General features: G+C 43.1%; 1 protein-coding gene across 1 annotated transcript in view; it reads right to left on the reverse strand.

Moving 5' to 3' along the window:
* The window catches only part of PAG1 (phosphoprotein membrane anchor with glycosphingolipid microdomains 1), a 144,109-nt gene that overhangs the window by 104,176 nt on the left and 19,640 nt on the right, over nucleotides 1-20,293 (reverse strand). Inside the window, exons 2-3 of the mRNA XM_015425437.1 lie at nucleotides 7,039-7,102; nucleotides 5,317-5,473 (exon numbers count right to left, since the gene is read on the reverse strand). The gene's annotated coding sequence lies outside the window, so the exon portion shown is untranslated. The remainder of the gene's footprint in view (nucleotides 1-5,316; nucleotides 5,474-7,038; nucleotides 7,103-20,293) is intronic.

The following is a 20,293-nucleotide window of genomic DNA, read 5'->3' on the forward strand; positions in this document are numbered from 1 at the left end:
GAGATACTGGTACGGACAAACCCCTCAAAGAAGCAAGGTAGAGCGGGTTGCTTCAGGCAATGGATTGTGAACAATGGGAATCTGTCATTTATTCTTAATGATTTGAAGAACTTAAACATTTCATAATTCTACCCCTGTGAACACAGAATGTTGCTTTCAACAGAATTCCTGGTCCCACAACAATTAGTATAATTACTTACTCAGAGACAGTAACCTCTCACTGCCTTCTCTATGGCACCTGCCACATGCTGGTACTTCTATGGTAATGCACCACAACTTTTTTTTTTATTCAGACATTTATATCCCACCTTTCCTCTTGGTCCAAGGTGGCTTACAATAGTAGTTGAAACCAGCTAAAACCAGAGATAAAACAGCAAGGCCCAAATCCCTCTCCCCTCTCCTCTTAAAAGTTGCCTCTAGGGTTGCCAGGTCCATCGTCCCCAGCAAGGGACTTTGGGGGGGGGGTGTTCCCGGAGGGGCGGGGCATCCCCAACATGATGTCACGTTGGGGACATCCCGGCTCAAAGCCCTGCCCCCACGGGGATGGTCCCACCTGCTGTGAGGCACAGCCAGAGGGCCCCGCGTGCCCGATATCTGAGCATGGGGCCCTTTTCCCACTGGCTGCCTGCACTTAAAGGGTTCCCTTTAAGTGCACACAGCCAGAGGGTCCCACCTGCCCAGTCTCTGAGGAGATGCCACTTGGAGATCAGGTGCGCGGCCCGCAGCCACTCCTTTCCCTCCTCTCTCTCAAGAGAGAAGGGAAAGGGGTGGCTGTGGATGTTGGGGCTTGGGGGTGGGGTTTCCCCCGCCGGCCAGTGGCAGGTTGAACCCCCCCAAAAGTGGGGAACCCCTGCCAAATCAGGGGGTCTGGCAACCCTAGATGCCTGCCATCCAACCCCCCTCAAAAGCCCTGTCAAACAGGCAGCCTTGCAGCACCTCCTGAAAATCTCCAGGAAGGAGGCCCCCTCACCTCTTCAGGGGGCCCATTCCACAGAGACAGAGCCACAATGGAAAAGGTGTGGGCTATGGCTAATGTCAGGTGGGCCACCTCAAGTAGTGGGATGTCAGCAGATGGCTGCTCAGTGACCATAGTTGGCATACAGGGACGTTCCATCAAATATGTGGGCCCCGGGTCATGAAGATCTCAGGTTGTGAAGAACTTTAAAGGTCATAACCAGCACCTTGAATTGAACTTGGAAACAGACTGGCAGCCAATGTAGAATATGTTCTTGGCAGCTAGCCCCTGACAGTAGTTGGGCTGCTGTATTCTGGACCAGCTGTAGTTTCCAGGCTGTCTTGAAGGGCAGCCCCATGTAGAGTGTGTTGCAGTAATCCAGCCATGAGGTTACGGAAGCATGGATCATATCAGCTGAGCTGATGTAATGAGAGACTTGGTGAATCAGATGCAGCTGATAGAAGGAGCTCTTGGCCATCATGCCATCCTACTTTTCAAATTGCAGGGATGAGGATGCCAAAGTGCTTAACTGGCTCTGAAAAAGCCATCACTCCTTCTAGGACAAGTGGATTCAATCCCTCTAGATCTGTTTTCATGCCATGGTTTTTATTTTTAATGTGCATGCAGAGTTACTGCCAACCCAACTGCCAAGCCAACAGCAAAAGTACCACCATGGAACAACAAAAAAGATAAGGACCATAACTAGACAGCGGAGGAGGAGGAGTGTGTGTGTGTGTGTGTGTGTGTGTGTGTGTGTGTGTGTGTCGAGACCAAGTGGCATCAGATAGATCACTGGCTAATCTATGGAGAGGCCGCCCTCCCATCACAGCTATGCCGTTTGGGGTGCCACTGACGTACCCAGATTTGGATGTCACAATAAATTGGAATTAGCTGAAGATCACGGTATACCACACAAGGAGAAAAGAAAGAGGAGGGAGAAAGTGAGAGAGCTCAGCCATTAAGCAGGACTACTTCCAACACAGGGGTGTGAAAATGTACCCCAGAAGTAGCAAGTAATATGGGAACGTGCAGGAACAGCCCCTGCCTTGATCTTGCTCCATTTGCTGCTGCCCTTCAATTCTTCTCCTTTACCCTTATGACACCTGCACAAAAATGGATCTCACCATCTGCAGCCCTGAAACTACCCTCCTTCTCACTTTCATTTATATATTTTACAAAATTTATATCCTGTCTTTCAGCTGACATAAGGGCCATCCAGGCAGTTAACAAATTAAAAACATACATTATAAAATCAGATTAAAAACTAATAAAATCATCAAAAACACATCATTAAAACCAGGGCTAAGACAGACACACAAAAACATCAGAACAACAATTGAAACATTGGCCAGGAAGGAGGAATCACTGAGGGAACGCCAAACAAAACAGAAAAGTCTTCACTCACTGTCAGAAGATGGTAACAGAAGGAGACAATGAGTTTCTCTGGGGAGAGAGTTTCGATGCCACAGCTGAGAAGACCCACTTTTGGGTTGCCATATACCTGAAACAGGATCTCGGAAGATGACTACAGTGGTTGGGTAGGTTCATAAGAGCACAGGCAGTCCTTCAGGTATATTGGTCCCAGGCCATATAGGGCTTTAAAGGTCCTATACAGTCCATCAAAGTCTTGAACTGTGTCCAGAAACAGACTGGGAACCAGTATAGATGAGCCAAGACTAGAACAATATGGTTACTATGACCCACTTCAGTCAGCATCCTGGTTGCAGCATTCTGCACCAGTTGAAGTTCAAAACACTCTCCAAGTGCAGCCCTACATAGTGCACATAGCAGTAGTCTAATCTAGACATAACCAGTGCATGCATCACAGTGCTCAGATCTTTTCTGTCCAGGAAAGGCTACAGATGGGTAACCAATCAAAACTTAATCGAGAGCAAAACAGGTTTATTTTTCTTCTATGAATGGAAGGGGAAAACCCCAGGACTGCCACAATTCATCCTCAGAATGGGCACAAAACCGTGTGGCTATTCCCTTTTAATTTTGGGGAAAATCCCTGTGAGGAAGCAGCCTGGATTTGTACCACCTGAATTTATCCAGTAGATTGCTGTCTAGTGCAGGAAATATTCTATACAAATAGTGCTAGTCATAGTACTCTCTCTCATTCAAGAATTTTTGGTTCCGTCCAAAACAATGTCTTCCATTGGTCAAAAATGTGTATCAAGAACCAGGCAAGAAACAGCAACAGACATACAAGTTCAATTGAACAGGCCACAGAAGTTTGGAGAGACTGACATTATTAAAGCAGATCTGCTAACATGGTAGTGATTGTTTGGATTTGTTTGGCGAGATCTGCCAAAACACAAGATCAAAAGGAAATCAATGTGTAACAACTTCCTCCACTGAAGCACCATCTTCCTTTGTAGGATGGTCAGCAGCAAATATTGAATTTCTAAAGGTTGCTTCTGAACACACTATTCCTTGTATCAACACATATTGTATTGGTCACGTACTTTATTGGTTACGTATTTTATATTATTATAGGCTTCCTGTGTGTAACCCTCTCATAGAATAAATAAATAAATAAATAATAGGAATAGTTTCAAACTAATGAGGAGCAGCGTTCCCTGTTAGCTGAGTTACGTGCGCTAGGCTATTTTTTTTCTCCCCCCAGCGCACTGATTTCCCTCTCTCAGCACAGAGGTAGTGGGTGGCCTTCCCTCCCACTTAGCCCCTGCCTGTACTAACTATAGAGGCTGGCCTCTCCCAGCAACCCTCCTTCCAGCAGAGTAGAGCAACCTGGGAGCTCCTGCTGCTGCTGCCGCCGCCGAAGCCCGAACCGCCTTCCCACTGATGCTGCTGCGGCCAGGCATCCAGCAGGTCCGGGAAAGGGAGGTAGCAGAGCCGGGCTTGGAGTGCACCTGGCCGCCTGTTAGTGGGGAGGATGGATGGAGGTCGGGGAGGGGAGCCAGGCAAGAATGAAGGTGTGTGTGGGGGGGGGGGCTCCTTGAGCTAGAAACGTGACCCTGACACTCTTCTGTGGCCTCCCGCCACCAACGGCATCAGTGAGTGGCTCGCTTTCTCCTGCAGTCCGGTTTAAACTGGGCTGCAGGAGAAAGCGAGCCCCAGAAGCTCCTATGCCCTGATGCTCCAGCGGCAGAGAAGATCCTGGCCTTGCTTTCTCCTACAGTCAGGGCCTGTGAGGGTCCCCTTTCTTCCATCCTTCCTTCCTTCCTTCCTCTTCTCTCTCCCCATCTATTTGCTTACTTTCCACCTCTGTCTCTCTCTGGTAATTAAGGGAAGCGAGACTATATTTGAATAGTTTCTGTAAGTGATTTTTTAAAAAAATAAATGTTGGCCTGCTCACAATTTTAAAGCTAGCACCATTTTTCACTCACAGGGTAAAATTTCTGCTCACAGGACTGCACACCTTAGAGGGAACATTGTTAAGGAAACTAGACTGGTAGTTTTCCCACAGGCACGTCAGGATTGATTGCAATGGCATGTTCAAAGGATATTCAGAAATAGTAACCAAAAATGGGACCGAGCATTTTAAACCCAAATAACAGAAACAGGAACCATGGCCTCATTTGGAATCTCATTCTGAAAAAAAATAGACGAGTGTGACACTTTGAAAGATTTACAAGTTTATTATGGCTTGCGTTTCTGCAGAAAGCAGCCCTACCCATGCTGTATTTCAATCTAGTACAGTCAAGAAGCTGAGATCTGTCAGCTGCACCATAAAACAAGACTTGGGCTTAAACCCAAAGCCCTCCAAGCATCTAGAAAACATTTCTGCTCATGCTGCGGAAGTCACTGCTTTCCCCTGCTACACTCTCATGTGCCACCCAAACAGCTACTCTAGAAATCCCCCAGTCCAATACGACTGGCTTTCCATGGCATACTAACACACTGGGGCTGCCAGCAGAAGTATCTCTGCTTTGCAGTCTGGAAACAGACTCCAACACATTTTACAGAAGGCACATTACTGAGGCTAATGATGAATGACCTTCAAGATTGCAGGTTTGGTAAAGAAAGGCCCAAACATTAATTTCCTCCCAGAAAACAATTGCTTTCAAATAGCCCCTACCCTAATCTTGCTCTACCATATTTATTTATATTCTCACCTCACTCACACAGAGCTGGGTTCAACAGTCAAATTCATGTACGCAAATGAGAGAAGGCGGCCCCTGCCTCTTCCAAGCTCCAGATTGCCATAGATGCTGAACATGACCAGTCCACCAGAACCCCACCCCACCTCATTGTACACTGCTCTGTCATTCTGGCTGATTCCCTGTCTCCAGCTCAGAGGTAGGACTTTGTAAGTCATGATATTTACAAAATTTGCTGGGCAGCGGATGCTGACCAGTCCACAGTCATCAACCAGCCTGCCTCTATTATCTTACCACTTCTCCATGAAGAACACGGTGACAGCCTGTGTGATGCTCCAGAATCACCTGTAGGGCAGGCACGAAGGTAATCTTCTAAGCTTCATTTTCAGTCTGACACCGATGCATTACTGCTGGAGCCTTGGCTCTTCTTCATTAGATCTTGATCACCATCCTAAGAGAAGATGTCTATTTAGTTCTTCATAGAAATGTTTTTGATCTTAAAAGTCTGATAAACATGCTATTTCCATTCTGTAGAGAATCATCTGGTACTTTCACCTTTTAAGTCTTCTGTCCTGAACAGTAAACCAGAAACCCCCTTGTAAACCTGGGCCCAAGTGGTACCTCTCCTTTCCAACCTGAAAAAGCAGCTTTCAAATGCATGACAACTTCTTCCCTGTCCTGCTTTTCTCTTCCTTCTGCAGGGTAGCATTTTTTTCCCTAAGGGCTGGAATACAAGGAATTTTCTCTGCAGTTCTACTTCATTAGGATCACCCAGACCCAAACCAGAACCCAATATTTTACTGAAACACTGCCCAGCATGCTAACAAAAAACAAGCACTGGACTCCCCCCTCCCCTGGTGTAATGCTGAGCTCCTCGGGGGAGACAAAAAGCTCTTTTCATCAATAATGCTTTGCAGTTTCTGATAACAAACCACGTGTTAATTTCATTTTTCAATTAGCAAATGGAGGGCTTTATTTGAGCTTGAAAGGAAACTACATGGAAATGCACAGGCCATGCTCTCCTCTGAAGTCTAATACAGAGGGCAAGACCTTTCTCAATTTTCCTCCAGGCAAAGGAAAAACATGAAGAATGATAACAAGGCTAAAAACATTTCCAGACTCAAAAATCAGTCAGCCAGATTCTTTTGAGTTATCGTTATTTATTGGGGTGTGATGGAATTAGCTAAATTAAATAATCCTGAATGGTAAGGGAGAATTTTTCTCACCTAATATTCCAGTAATCATTTCCCCCTCTGCCCTCTTCCAGGTTCCAAAGAACCATTCTAAGCTTTGCTGAACAGCATACTTCACCCCTCTGTCTTTTATTTGCAAAAGCCATATGGCATTGGGGCTGGAGGTACAGATAAAATAATCGAGGTACTGCTCTTAGATCTTTGTAACCAGTTGCACAGTCTTAAGATTCTGGCTGTTTTGTGAAAGTAGGAAGACATTTCCAGTGCAGAAGCCAGGGAGTTCAACTACCATGCAGAGCAGAATTGCCCCACAGTAAAGTCCTTTTTTGTCCTCTTCAAAGCCAGCACTCTTCCTGAGCTACACTACTTATAATGAACACTCCAGACTTTCCAAACGGACAGGGATAGTGTGTCTGTGAGCTCATGAGTGTACCTGTGCATATAGTCCCCGTCTCTATGTACTGCAGCCAAAAGACAAGACTGATGTGGTGATGTAGATTTCAGAAGGGGGTGGAGGTTGCACAGATGAAACAGGATCTGCTTGTATCACTCTTTTCTGTTGTCTAAATGACTGAGCATATTTTCTAAAATATCACACATATCCTAAGGCAAACACCAGTTTTAGGGTGCAGCAGGGTTTTGTTTTTTGTAAGGTAACATAGCATACCAAGTTGTAAGATAGCTTCACTAAAAGCCAAATGTAACCATTACTGAGTTTAATTGCTCAGAACGGGTGCCTCCATAAATCGTGTCTGTAGAGAACACTGAAGTAAACCTAGAGTGACCTCTAGAGAAAACAAAAAGCAATTATATAAATAATTACCTTGCAGCCTCTGTAAGCTGTCCTGATGTTGAAAGTGATTTATAGCTTTGAAAGATGTCTCCTCCTGCAAGAGAGAAGGAAAAGCTCACAAATATGGACACAAAAATAAGAGGAGTATAAAGTGGAGAAAGGGAGAGGGAACAATGGATTATTATTACTTTTCAGTACAACCTTATCCTAATTCTGTATTGTGATGCCCTTTGGCTATATACACAATAAAATTCTGGTATTCTGGTATTCAGTACAACCTTTCCTATAAACAAGTAATTGAAAAGCCTAGGGCATGATCTCACCAAAGGGAAGTAGACTGAAGGAAATATTGACTTGAATGAGAGAGATTTAGAAGGTGTTCAATGCACCTACTGAATTCAATGTTGTTTTAAAAATGCTTATTTTTTGTTAGATCACACATTTTTAGAAGCAAAAGGTTTTATTAGTAGTATCCTAATCTGCATGATTGGCACCTCTGGAATTAAAGAAAATTTGCAGCTATATAGGAAACCAGGTATTTTGATTCCCAGCTTACTATTGAAGCTCCAATTGTCTTTCCTGCACATCTCTCCTTATATATAATTCTGTTTTGGTCATGGACTCCCCTGAACATTCCAACATGCTCTGAAATCAGTTGGCTGAATGATCTGTCATTCAGAGGGTCTCCCTATCCACTGGCTGCGTTGCCTGAGTCCTGCCTCCAACATTCTAAAAAGTTTGCTGTTCCTCTCCCCCCACATAGCCAGTCAGAACACAGAGGTCATTTGCATATGTGGCCTGATTGCCCTTTGCCTCTAACGTTCTAAATAGTCTGCTGTTGCTGTTGGGAGTCCTGAGGTAAAATACATATCCCAATCTCCCTGTGGGGCCTGGAGATCTCCCCAACCACAGCACATCATTTCCCCTACAGAAAATTTCCCAGCTATTACAACTGATGCCCAGATGACCAAGATCAGTCCTCCTGGAGACAATGGCTGTTTTGGCCAGGGGACTCTATGGCATTATACCCTGCTGAGGTCCCTCCCCACCCCAAACCCTCCCCTCCCCAGGCTCTACCCCTCAAATTTACAGGTATATCCCAACCCAGAGTTGGCAACTGTGTAACTGGCTATGGAACTGTTTTCCAGACTCTTGGAACCCAGAAGATATGGCATAGGAGGAGGTGCTTTTCTACCTTAGCTGCAACTAGGTAATGGTTTCCCTTACTTGAAAGCCAGTCGAATCCGACTCTAGGGATGCGGTGCTCATCTCCATTTCCAAGCCGAAGAGCCAGTGCTGTCCAAAGACATTTCTGTGGTCATGTGGCCGGCATGACTAGACGCCAAGGTGTATGGAACACTGTTACCTTCCCACTGAAGTGGTACCTATTTATCTACTTGCAGTTTCTTTCTTTCAGACTGCTAGGTTGGCAGGAGCTGGGACCAGAGACAGAAGCTAACTCTGTCATGTGGCAAATTAACATAAGTCAGGGGCGGAGGGAACCATTCCTGTTACCATGAGGCTGTCCTCCCATACTACCCACTTGGGGCAGCAAAGTGACTTGAGACAGCCCTGCCTTATAGCTAAGCAGAAGGAAATAAAAATGGCTTGCCTCACTCTATTCTCCCCTTCCCTCTGCCACCTCACCAGCCACAGCCGGGACAGCCACCTGGAGCTTCCTTCTAGAGACCGTTGTATTTCTTCCCAATACGGGCCTTACTCCTAGTTCCTTATAAATTCAATTAAATACAAAAACTCCACAGGATTAAAATAGCCCTCATCTAATGTAGGCAACCCCAATCAGAGTTTTACTGATGACCACAGTGTCAAGGCCAAGGGGCAGTCCTTCTTGGAACTGCATTCCAGGCAGCAAGCATTTCTTTTAGCTTATGAATAATGGGAGCTCATGAAAATCAACCCTGATGCTATGATGGAGGACCTACCCCTTCATCAACCCATTCTCAGTCTATGATTTCCTTTTGTACATATAAATCTTGGTAGAAAAATATCATGCATTCAGCAACCCTAAGTGGACACCTTTGTATGAATGGACACCTTCATCCTGACCGTACAGTATGAAAGTATTAATCAGCAACAAAAGTCAAGGGTATTGCATGCAGAATTACATTTTTATTTCCTTCTTCATACGTTTATTTTATATATTTATATACTACCTGTCATTGCACTGAAGACGGTATACAATATAATATACACAACACAAAGGGAAGAGGAAAACAAGCGAATTCAGGCAGTAATATATATAACTGTTCCATAATGACCAGACAGAATGGTTCCTGCAGGAAACAGTTCTGAGAGGAAGGAGGAGCCAACTGCCAAGCCAAGGCAGTCACCGGCAGGTAGGTAGATAGGGCCTCTCCATCTCTCTCCCATCTTGTATTGTGAACACAAAGTATACTATTGCTGCTAAATGAAATGCTAACTACTTACAGAAGAAACATCACCAGTGAACTTTTATAGACTGACACCCCTCCCAGTTAAAATATATTGTGCAACTGTTGCTCAGCTATGACCCTTATTACCACTCAATTCAATGGCAAGCAACTGTGGTCTCTATTTTCATGAACTAGAAATACTATTTGCCCTGACCTGGCAAGCCTGGGCTAGTCCGATTTCATCAGATCTCAGAGCAGGGTCAGCCGTGGCTAGTATGTGGATGAGAGAACTTCAAGGAACAGCAGGGTCATCACATGGAGGCAGGCAGTGACAAACCACCTCTGAACATCTCTCGCCTTGAAAACCCCATGGGGTCACCATAAGTCAGGTGTCACTTGACAGCACTTTCCACCACAAAAATACCATTTATGGGGGGGCATATTTAGCAATACAGACATTCGCAGTACGTAGCTGAAACATCTCAAATTGCCTTTTTTTAAAAAAAGAAAGAAAAGCTACCATCTCAAACCTACAAAGTACATAAGTAAATCTGTAAGCTGTTCATTTGTATGAACAGAGAAGCTTAAAAAAAAAGGAATTCATTAGGCAAAGCAGATCTTTTTGTCTCAAAAATTATCATGGTTTTGTGAAAAAGAGTATTCTTAACATGACAAGGCAGAAGAGGAAAAACTACAAAAGCCTGTAGTCTAATCTCACCTACATCCATTGTCTCAATAAAATCCCACTGCAATCAGCACATAATATAATGCAACAAGATTTAGTAATGGAACAGAAATGGACTATCCAATTATATATTATTATTGCTTTTCTGCTTACAGCACCACTATGATACCCTCAGGTATTCAGGTCCAGGACTGAATAAGAAGAAAGTGAAATCCGGTATTATGACAAGAGTTCAGAGAACAATTATCTTTTAAAAAAAGAAATCAGGAGAGAAAGAAAATAAAATCTTAGCCAACAGTGCCACTGAGTAAAAACAGGCACATCAATGAAAAGGAATAAGGCATTAAAAATGGCATACTATAAAACCCACAAATGTTATCTGTAATGTCTATAAAACAGAAACTACTGTGAAACCACAAGTGTTAAGGATCTCTCTCCTCTGCAGACCCCAAGAACACTAGAACCTTGGTCTCTGAGGATATCCAAGCAACCAGCTCATACTGTATCTACAGAACATGAATGTTCAAATGTTATTTCAAAACACCACTGGATAACAAAAGGAAACAAGACTATTAATGCCCTTATGATTTTAAAAGCCAAAGAAAAAACTAAAAAAATTAATCATACAACCTGATCATATCCTAGGAGACCAATAGTGGTGCAGAATTCAAAGTAGTGCTTCTTTTAATATGTTTTAATGGAGCACACTTTTTTGGACTGAACTTGTAAGCTGATAACTACCTCTTTTATATCAGGATAGCCCCTGGTTATCAACAATTACAATGATTTATTCAAGCGCTGTTTCATGGTTGTCATTTTGGGTGCATTGTAAGCATAGTTCCTGGATGACACCATCAAACACCCTGACAAAACTAATGTAACACAATCCCAAACAAAACAGGATCTAGATCAAACATTTATCCCAAGACTTCTGGGATATCCAGTTGTGCTTTAAAAACAAGATCTGTATCTGTGGACTAGGAATTATGTTATAGAAGACATACAGCCACATCATAGCTGATTATTTCTGTTTTCCTTTGACAAGTTTGTCAGTAGGCCAGGTGTCTATTTATAGCTGGAAAGGATGCTAGATAGATAGGATGGACATATACCTAGACACATATGCATATGTTATGCAAATGAAGCACACATTTTTAAAGGGGGGGGGGACTTTTCATCTTTCCACAGCAAAAGCATCCCAAATAAAAAAACCCTTCAGCACTGAAAATTGTACTTCATTGTCTGTTGATGGGGAAAGTGACAAAAAAGGTAGACCATATTTACATAGCAAGGGGGGGGGGGAACCTTGCATGCATCGTTTTATTAGACTGAGCATGGAGAAGTGAGTGGTTTCACACCTATCAATGAGATCACCTGTCACGCTTTAAGGAATAGGTGTTTGAGTGATACTGCACTGTAATTATTCCAGTTCTTTCGCATTCAGAGGTGCTTCATTACTCTTCCTTGTGCTATTCTCCATCTGTTGAAAAACAGATCATACAGAAATAATGTAGAACTGCTAATCCAGATGGAAGCACTAAAAGCACTCTTGTCTATTGTTATTCAGATATAGATCAAACAAAGAACTTACACATCAAATTAATTTGCAACTTTCTCTCCTGTACATTTTAAAAGACAAAGACAAGAAGAATTAAAAACATCCATATATATATATATATATATATATATTATATATATATAAAGCCCTAGTGTATTGACACTTTCCAGTTCTCCCATTGGCTGTGGTGTGAGTTAACAATATGCAAAATTTGTCACATTCAGTTAAATCTGAAGTAGGAGTACCCACCTCTTTTACCACCATACTATAACAGATAACAAGCAAATTTAAGAATGAATCAAATATAATATTTGGGTCCCTGAGGAAATTATTAATACATAACTTCAGGAACCAGTAGAACTCTCTGGGCCAGAACTTTTAACAGTGGACTGGAGCCCTGGAGCCAGGAATTTTTTCAAGGGGGGGACACACACCAGGGGATGGTAATTAAATAAAAATGGAATTAAAATAATGCAGCTAATTAAATTAGTTCTGGTAATTAAATTAAGGAAGCCCAAAGCAATTTCACTTTCCCCAGTTTAAGCTGTCCCTCCCCCTCCACTGTGCCCGTGCCAGGTGGCAAGGGAGGATCTTGACACTTGCTCTTTCCCCCTTTTAGTGTTGTGATCAGTGTTCCCTCTAAACTGAGTTAGTGTGAGCAAGCTCACAGTTTTTTAGCCTCCAGCTCACACATTGTTGTCTTAGCTCAGGAAGGATGACTCCAGAGCAAACTACTTTATGCAGTAGCCAAATCGCTCACTCACAACTTTAATGCCAGTAGCTCACAAAGTAGACGTTTTGCTCACAAGACTCCACAGCTTAGATTGAACATTGGTTGTGATATGATTGATTTCCCCATTTGTGTGGAGAAAATGCATATTAAGAAAACTTCCAGCAGTCTCCACTTCAGCAAGAATGTGGAAATTCTTGTGGGGGAGGGTTGTCTTGTATTATTGTGGGCTCCTTCGCTGGATATGTGTTTGTGCGTGTGTGCAGGAGGCTTGGAGGGAGATGTGACCGTTTTTGTTATTTGGAAACCAAAGCCCCCCCCCCCCAACAGTCGGACTGAGATGTGGCAGGTTTGGCTTCTGGATGTGGGCAAAGTCATCCTTGCAAAGGACTGCTGCACCAGCAGAGAGGTCTTTTTGCAGGGCTGGAAGGAAAGAAGTGGGGGGGGGATGTCCTCTAGCCAGCCCTGGGATCCAGTAGATTTCCACAGAGCTTGTGCCAAAGTGTAAACCAGCAGTGGAAAGAGAACCCCGATCCCTGTGCAAAGAATGTGCCGGGGGCCGGTTGTCAGGAGTTGCATATGGCTGACAGCCAGGCTGGTGCAGTAGAAGGGAGGGAGTCTGGGATAGTTTAAGCCACACCGTGCCAGCACTGCACCGGCCCAAAGCCAGGGTAGGTGAGAGGAGGGAAGGAGGGTGGGGGCGCTGCAGATTCTCTGGCTGTGGCTCTGCACCCTGCTGCTTCCTCCTAGAATCGGGGGCTCCTGTCTTCAGGCCACTTCAGGCCGGTATGGTGGTGGCACAGTGCAGCCTAAGCAATACATGGCAAGTGAAATGGAAGATTGGGGGTGAGGACACTGCGGATTCAATATGGGGCATTGCCCCTAGCACCCCACTGCTGGCTACGGCCATGATGGAATACAGTCTGTTAAGTCCAGCGCTTAATAAATAGTCGGAGAGTGATTTCAGCAAAAACTCCAGTTTATTTCCGATCACGAACACTTCTCCAACACGGTACAACATCTGATAGCCCGAACAGCTTGTCCATTCTAGCTGCTCGGTATTTAAACATTTCCCGACTAATGTAGCCACACCTACTGTACAGATATCAACCTATCAGGTTGAGCGCATAAGGACCAATCAGCGTTGTTCCCGCTTACAAACAATCCAAACCTGATTGGTCGCATTAGTCTTGGGCTTTAATCCCTGTCCAAGACAAAGCTTAACATAGCTTCCCAATGAGGTGTTTCACAATACATCTTAGGTATTCATGGCAGCTTCTGAATACACTACACAGTCGTTACCTCAAAAAGAGAAAAGCAACTCTTTAGAAACAGATCAGTCCAGATGTATTCTTTCTGTGCTCATCACTGATGATGCTGAAGCAAACCTAAGTTTGCCAATTACATGTTTATTATCCATATTTCTTTAGAGAATTTGTATGCCACTTCTTCAGAACCAGCTAGAGGTGACTCACAACATTCCACATGGCTTTTGTTCATCTTCAGCATTTCCTTTCTGGTGATCAAAAAGAGCCCTTTGCTACCTTTGGTACCCACAGAAAGTCTAGTTAGATCCAACCCACCATCTTCCTCCCACCCTCTTGACGGAGGATGACGGAGAAAATACCCCTCAGCCCTGTGAAATGAAAATTTAGAGTGCGCTCTAGGACTTCCAGAAAACAAGATACTGCAAACAGGCTTAACCAATTTCCTTTAAGCCGTGCATTTATAATATGTTCTGATGCAACATGCATTAAACTAGGTTTAGCAGATAAGCTAGATGGTGCAATTGGCAGTGATGGACTAGATAAACTATTGTTCTGTTTTCTGGTAAACAGGTTGGTGCACAATGGAAATGAAACAAGAATATTTTTAAAAATCAGATCTACAGTCCAGCAGATGAACACATCATCATCTAGAAGCCTTAGAGGAATCAAGCTGCTTCGCTCACAGGCAATTTCTTTAAGCTATCAAGAAAATCAAATGAACTCTATTCTAAGCCATATAAAGCTCATCAAGAAGAAATCTGCAGATTCCATGTCTAAGCTACCTACAGCTGACTCCACCATGCTGAAATTGTTCCTTGACTCACCATTATCTATTACAGAACACCAATAGCTTCATAAATGTTTCACAATACCCAAAGAGCACAAAATTGCTCATCAGACTTACTTTACCGGAACAGACTTGCTGATACGCTATAATTTTCTGTCTTTTCTGACATCTAAAAACTACTCATTAAAACAACTGGTTTGGCAATAAAGGGGGATAAATTCCCAAATGTTTGCATTTTAATGTTGATATAAGATGTGTAGGATCCAAATATTGTCAGCCACACACACACAAAAATGAGAATATTTGGGAGAAGGGGAGAGTAGCAATTTTTGACATACAGGATGAGCAGCTATTTTGTAATTAATTTATGTTCTGACTGAAATTGTCAGATTTACTGTAAATCAAAATAAGTTAGCATGGACATTCTAGTTTTACCTGATGGAAGGCGGGGTGTCTGAATTTGTGGTTCTTTAAGCCAAAGACACACAAAGAGAAGAGAACAGAACCCCCATGAAATTTTAACTGTGTTCAGGTGCTCATAGAAACTAGTATTGTGAGTAAAATCATAACAGTGAATGCTCAACTAATATTTCAATGACACACATTCAAACAGTAACCTAAAAGGATTTTCTTCCCTTCTGGCACCTTGTGCATATCGACATGGGCACACACAGCAACCAACCCACCATCCAAGAGACTTGATGACTTTACAGAAGTTCAAGAGCACATAACTATGATCCATGGCTTGGGACGGTACCACGCTGGTGTAGTAATTCAGGACACACAGCAGTGCGGGGCTCAGTTTAAACGTGAAGCCCAGTGCCACTCCCCAACATCCAGGTGTGGCCTGAAGATATCTCAGAATCACAACTGATCTCCAAACTACAGAGATCAGTTCCCGTGGAGAAAATGGCTGCTTTGGAGGGTGGACTCTATAGCATTGTACCCCAATGAGGTCCCTCCTCTCCCCAAACCCTCCCCCTCCCCATGCTCTACCACCAAATCTCCAGAAATTTCCAAGCCAGAGCTGGCAATGCTAAGCTCCAGCCCCTTCTTTTGTAGCATTCCCCACTGCAAGGAAGAACACGCTTACCCGAATGCAGGGATATCAAAGCATCAGGGCTGGTGGAAGCAATCCTCCTCCTTTCTGTCTTCTGATCCTATACACACTTTTAAAGGCTTGTAGAGCACAGTGGGCATAAATCAATGCAGCTATGTTATTTTAAGATTAGACTCTCTCCATAACATTTTATTCCTATGTCTATACTAAAGAAATCATCATTATAAGCATATGGGCTTCTACCTAATTAACTTTCATTAACTATTAGAATGACTTTTCTAAGCAACATCTGCTGTTCTCCCTTGTTCTGCCTTTGTACACTACTATTTATAATTTGTTTTTCCTGTATGAATAAAGATACCTGAAAAATAGCTTTGGATAGAGTTTTTAATAAAATCTGCATTATAAAATATTTAAGTTAGTGCCAGTTTTTAGGGAGAAAGGGAAAAAAAGAAGAAAGCTGTAAACATACATATGGCAATTATTAGGTTAACCGAACGCCTATTTAGGAGCACTTCCAAAAAGTTATAACAATATATTCTGTCAGTTTGAACATCTTTGTATGCAAATAAAAGCTTATGCAAATCCTGGATTCGCCAGCCAGAAGCAAACCAGACAAATGAAGCGAGATTGGCACAATGATTCATGAGCGGACTCAGATAGGTAATTTAAGGTAAATCATGTCGTTTGGTTTTAGAAGACATGAAAGCCAGGGAGACTGTGCACAATGGATAAAAGTTATCAATAATTTATAACTTAAGACTGTCATCTCATGAAATATCCAGAAGGCTAATCTCCCATTTCCCACTACTCTTTATCTATCAAGCCTGAGACAACTCAAAGAGCCATCAAGATGGGCAATGCTGAGCATCTCCAACCCCGCCCAACACAACCAAACAACAAAAACAAAACACAACTTCCCAGTAGCATTCCATCATGTGTACACATCTTCAAGTGTAAATTAGGCCCCGAGCCACTACATGTCCTGTATTAACACACCATAATGAGGTGCACCCAGGCCACACATGGTTGGTCATGCAGCACGCCAGTGAAGGCAATTCTGTTTAAATATGTGGTAAGGGGAATGCTACACAGGTTTTCTCCTAGTATCATGTTTAAAACAATCCTGAGATTTATTTACATGACAAGGGCACCGGGAGGTTATATGAAGTCGGCTTAACATAGGATGAAAGTTAGATATTGCTATTCATTTAAACCTTATCAAAGCAGGCCCTTCTAGGGTGCATCAGACAGATTCCTTAAGGTTGAAAACATACCACTTCAGTCTTTATGTGTACACACAGATCCTGTTTCAGTAAAGCAAATATTTATTATTCATATTTTACAGACAGCAAACCAAAAGGTGAAAGTGAATGACCAAGAATTCATGGCAGAAAAGAATTAGTGGCATTAATCAGGGTTCCTCTAATCCTAACCCATTACAACCAAAGCACACTGATTCTTTATATCTAAATTGGTAGCCCTTCTCTCTCAAGCTTGGAAGCACATTAATCAATCGGTTAAGCTTTATTTCTACAGCTTTGTTCCAACAGTAACATGCAAAGGGAGGGCAGTGGGGAAAACTCACCAATACCATAAAAAGCTTTTAACTATGGAAAAAATATTTTAGATACCTCCAGCATCCTGCCTCACTGCCCACCAGCATCTTAGGCATCAGGAGAAGGAAATGGGGAAATGCATGCTAGCATCATGCTGATGTGTTTACATCAATACTGGCAAAAACCGGAAGTGACATGGCGGACAATCTAGCATTGTGTGAAAACACTGTTAAACCATAGAGCTTTTACAAAATCCTAGGGTGTCTGCCATGTCACTTCCTGTTTTTACCTGAAGTGATGTAAGTGTGCTAGCACTGTGCTGGCATGCATTGTCCCGTCCCCCATTTTCTCTTGGGGTTGCCAGCTGTAGCTCAGCAACACTGACTTTACAACACCAGTCTAAGAAAGAACATTTTCTTGGGAGTAAGCCCAACTGAATAGACCTGAGGAGGATTCTGAGTAGATCTGGTTAGGATTGCTCATTTAGGGTATCCCAATACTAGAATATTGGGGGGTGATGGACTGTGTTTTCTTTATCCAGAATGCAGATATCTATGGGACAACTGAGAATTTGTCAAATGTAATCTGCTAGATTCAGAATGTACTGCTACATTTCTGAATACATATTTTATGATTTGGGTTTTCTCTTTGAACAACCAAGAACCATGCTTCTGAAATTGCAGAATGTGTCAGAAAAAATTACTGCTCCCCTGAGCTATACATTAAGCTATACAGAAAAGCTTCATGACTACACAAAACAGAAGCAAAAGCAAAGAAGAAATAAAATACATAACTTTAAAATGTTCATTCCACTTAACCGCGGGTGTCAGCAGCTTCTTTTATTTACTATTGCTGACAAGCTTTATAGAAACTATAAAGCTATGAAGACAGATAGAAGAGAGCTATCCAATTGTCAAATGGCCTCTAGCTAAAATAAAGAAATGAGCGCACTGTACTGTGGCAACAGTGAGCTGACTGTAACAATATAGCATAGTCTATTCTCAGAGCTGTGGATGATATATTCAAAATCTATCCCAAATCTTTGAGCAGGCAGCACCTCAGCTGTGATCAACAACAAGAAGGTTTCTGACAGCAGTGAAGTTTCCAGACCGGTGGTCAAAATCAGATCCTGCAGGTGCTCACAGGAAAGATGAAGTTCCCTCTATGAACCTCAACTGATCCCAACCAGCCAGGCCTGATGTCTGCAAGAGTTCTGCTCCCCTGCTGCAAGGAAAGTCAATGGACTGAATTCTCTGGATATCACACCTAATCCAATCAAGCATGTTATTGCCATTCAGTATCTGAAATCATTTTCATAAAGTTTATATCTCCGGTTGTTGTTCAGTCACACAGTCGAGTCCGACTCTTCAGTACTAGTGTTATGTTTTATGGCACACATGACCTGGACCAACATAGTGATATTTATGTCAGATCCGGCCCTCATAACAAATGAGTTCAACACCCCTGGCTTAGAGGGAACACTGGAGCACCCTGAAGAGTCCAACCCTGTCTACTGCTAACATAGAGTCCGAGTCAGAATGGATGAGAGAGATTTTATCTGCAAAGGGCTGAGCAAAACGCTCACAGTGGGCCATCAAGCAGTCCACCTCCTCCAACAGACCACATCTCAACAGGCCTTTGACCACCCGGAACAATTCTGCTGACATATGCCGTGCATACACAATGATGGTGGAAAAGTGTTCTTCCTTTGCCGCCATCACCACCACAGAGCATGCTTTAAAATGAGCTTTTGCCTGTGTCCTATCAGATTCAACTTGAGTCTTCTACTGTTGTTCCAGCTGTCTCCCTTATCTTTTCATCACCCATAGCCCCTCGGTAAACCAAGGGACTTCCTCTACTCTAACATCTGAGAGAGGGCTCTGGGGAAAGGTAGCATCAACCGCCTGGGTCATTTCCTCATTCCAGAAGTCAACCAGAGCATCAGCAGGAGCACCAACCATATCAACAGGAAAATCCCCTAGACTAAAACTAAAATAAAACTATACCAAAACAAAATGGACAGCCTAGCAGGAAGAATGGTTGTCAAATTAACAAGATTAGATTTCAGAAGTCACCTGACCACTAGCATTGCCAGTAGGGATGCCAGTCTCCAGGTGGGACCTGGGGACCCCCCAGAATTACACCTCATCTCCAGACTACAGAGATCAGTTCTCCAGAAAAAAATTGATACTTTGGAGAGTGGACTCTATGGCATTGTAACTCACTGAGGTCCCTGTCCTCCCCAGGCTCCATCCCCAAATCTCCAGAAGTTTCCCAACCTGGAGCCAGCAACCCTACCCCCCATCCCCTGCTGGTGACCAGGGGGGACCTGGCAACCCTGGCTGCCAGCTCTGGCCTGGGAAATTCCTGGAGATTTGGGAATAGAGCCTGGGGAGGGCATGGACTTCTGAAGATGCCATTTTTTCCAGGGGAACTGATCTCTGTGGTCTGGAGATCAGTTGTAATTCAGGGAGATCTCCATATCCCATCTGGAGACTGGCAACGCTGAGCATATTGTAAGTCACAATGTATAGCTCAGCCAATCGGCTTCCGGTTTCTTAGTCCACTAGAACTACTTCATGACAATACATTCAACCTTCCAGTTCAAACCTGAGGACTCATAGATTAAGATCTTTGTAAATCCTGACTTTCAGAGCATCTCAGGCAGTTTCCTAGCAAACAACAGAATGATAATATTAAAAATGCACACTTGGCTGCACAGTATCTCCCCTCCCCCCATATCAGTGGCCTTGGCATGACTAGCAGGTGAAATCAGAGCAGAAAATAAGCCATAAGGTTTGTGGGCTTATCAAGCAAACAATAAAATAAAGTTAGCACATTTTATGAACTCCTGTGCTTTAACTTATCTGTTCAAATTGCTATTCTTAACAATTTAGTTCAGAGCAGCCTTAGTGAATACTCAGCTCTATCACAGTTGAAAAGAAAGGCTTGCATTTGTCTTTTCATTCATTAGTAGTAACTTTGTGTGATATTATATGTCTACATTAGAGGTCACAGATTGTGAAACCTGCAATTGAGACCTGATGCCAGCACTGGCGCTTTCATGTCAGTTTATTATATAAAGCTTGCTGTCATCTGGAAATAGCAGACTGACAAGCCTTTTATGGCATTCACCTTTCGATTAAATGAGAGCGCATGAAGCCTGGCTTTCAAATAGCACCAAGATTTGTTAGGGTCTACAATTTCATGATATGATTTCTGCACAGTAACAATAGTGAAGCTAT

This window comes from Gekko japonicus, unplaced genomic scaffold (assembly GCF_001447785.1).
Source record: "Gekko japonicus isolate JY-2015 unplaced genomic scaffold, Gekko_japonicus_V1.1 scaffold301, whole genome shotgun sequence".
Lineage (NCBI taxonomy): Eukaryota > Metazoa > Chordata > Lepidosauria > Squamata > Gekkonidae > Gekko > Gekko japonicus.